Source organism: Oncorhynchus mykiss, chromosome 26, assembly GCF_057628025.1.
Source record: "Oncorhynchus mykiss isolate SJ-2025 chromosome 26, ASM5762802v1, whole genome shotgun sequence".
Classification (NCBI taxonomy): domain Eukaryota; kingdom Metazoa; phylum Chordata; class Actinopteri; order Salmoniformes; family Salmonidae; genus Oncorhynchus; species Oncorhynchus mykiss.
Window position 1 is genome coordinate 43,230,001 of NC_143047.1, and position 2,500 is coordinate 43,232,500.

Sequence of the window (2,500 nt, forward strand, 5' to 3'; positions counted from 1 at the left end):
TGCAGAGCTCTACTCTCCTCAGCTGGGCACCAAGGAGGAAGACCCTCATACTAACGACCTGGTGGGAGGACTGATGACGGTAAAGGTCGGGGGTTAGGGGTCAATAGATGCAGAGCTCTACTCTCCTCAGCTGGGCACCAAGGAGGAAGACCCTCATACTAACGACCTGGTGGGAGGACTGATGACGGTAAAGGTCGGGGGTTAGGGGTCAATAGATGCAGAGCTCTACTCTCCTCAGCTGGGCACCAAGGAGGAAGACCCTCATACTAACGGCCTGGTGGGAGGACTGATGACGGTAAAGGTCGGGGGTTAGGGGTCAATAGATGCAGAGCTCTACTCTCCTCAGCTGGGCACCAAGGAGGAAGTGTGTGCATGCACGCCTGTGTGTGTGTGTGTGTGTGTGTGTGTGTGTGTGTGTGTGTGTGTGTGTGTGTGTGTGTGTGTGTGTGTGTGTGTGTATGTGTATGTATGTATGTATGTATGTATGTATGTATGTATGTATGTATGTATATATATATATATATATACGCGGCCGTAGCAGAGTAGAGAGAGAGTGCCAAGTTGGCAGTCTTGGCTGCTGCCCCAGAGGAAGTATTAGATTGTCCTTTGTGCTCCAGTAGGCTGGAGAGGAAAGGCCACACACACACTGAAAAACACACTGAAACATACACACACTGAAACATACACACACTGAAACACACACACACTGAAACACACACACACTGAAACATACACACACACACACACTGAAACACACATACACTGAAACATACACACTGAAACACACACACACTGAAACATACACACACACTGAAACATACACACACACTGAAACACACACACACACTGAAACACACACACACTGAAACATACACACTGAAACACACACACACTGAAACATACACACACTGAAACATACACACACACTGAAACACACACATACACACTGAAACACACACACACTGAATCAGAAACACACACTGAAATACACACACACTGAAACATACACACACTGAAACACACACACACACTGAAACATACACACTGAAACACACACACACACTGAAACACACACACACTGAATCAGAAACACTGAAACACACACACACTGAAACACACACACACTGAATCAGAAACACTGAAACACACACTGGCTGACACTCCTGTCTCCCTCTGGACTCCAGCGTTCTGGAAACATCCTGTTCTTAGGAAGACTAGATGAATGAGAATGATTTACTTTAACACAGACTGACAGAGGATGGGAGGGAGGGAGCGAGAGAGAGAGGGAGTGACAGAGGATGGGAGGGAGGGAGGGGGGAGAGAGGGAGGGAGGGAGAGGGGGGGAGAGAGGGAGGGAGGGAGACAGGGAGGGAGGGAGACAGGGAGGGAGAGAGAGAGAGATGGAGTGAGAGAGAGGGAGGGGGAGAGAGAGAGAGAGGGAGGGAGGGAGGGAGGGAGGGAGGGAGGGAGGGAGGGAGGAGAGAGAGAGAGGGAGAGAGAGGGAGGGAGGGAGAGAGAGAGAGAGAGGGAGGGGGAGAGAGAGAGAGAGAGGGAGGGAGGGAGGGAGGGGGAGAGAGGGAGGGAGAGAGAGAGAGAGGGAGGGAGGGAGGGAGGGGGAGAGAGGGAGAGAGAGAGAGAGAGGGAGACAGAGATGAAATCAGAGAAGGTGAACTATCTGAATGGTAGTGTTATCTTGGGAGAGAGAGAGAGAGAGAGAGAGGGAGACAGAGATGAAATTAGAGAAGGTGAACTATCTGAATGGTAGTGTTATCTTGGGAGAGAGAGAGAGAGAGAGACAGAGATGAAATCAGAGAAGGTGAACTATCTGAATTGTAGTGTTATCTTGTGTTCCAGATCATTATTTATGTAGCTTGTGATGGGTTTAATATGTTTACTGTTAGCTATTTATTCTATGGAGTCAGATGTTTTGTTCCACCCTAAACTGCTTTGGTACGACAGTGATGTATTCTGGGCCGGTACTGTAGTTCTAGCACTGAGCGGACAGCACCACAGACAGGTACTGTAGTTCTAGCACTGAGCGGACAGCACCACAGACAGGTACTGTAGTTCTAGCACTGAGCGGATAGCACCACAGACAGGTACTGTAGTTCTAGCACTGAGCGGATAGCACCACAGACAGGTACTGTAGTTCTAGCACTGAGCGGATAGCACCACAGACAGGTACTGTAGTTCTAGCACTGAGCGGACAGCACCACAGACAGGTACTGTAGTTCTAGCACTGAGCGGATAGCACCACAGACAGGTACTGTAGTTCTAGCACTGAGCGGATAGCACCACAGACAGGTACTGTAGTTCTAGCACTGAGCGGATAGCACCACAGACAGGTACTGTAGTTCTAGCACTGAGCGGATAGCACCACAGACAGGTACTGTAGTTCTAGCACTGAGCGGACAGCACCACAGACAGGTACTGTAGTTCTAGCACTGAGCGGATAGCACCACAGACAGGTACTGTAGTTCTAGCACTGAGCGGATAGCAC

At 49.7% G+C, this 2,500-nt stretch overlaps 1 protein-coding gene across 2 annotated transcripts in view; it reads left to right on the forward strand.

Moving 5' to 3' along the window:
• Positions 1–2,500, forward strand: part of pde8a (phosphodiesterase 8A) — a 186,889-nt gene that overhangs the window by 157,035 nt on the left and 27,354 nt on the right. The gene's annotated exons all lie outside the window — the stretch shown is intronic.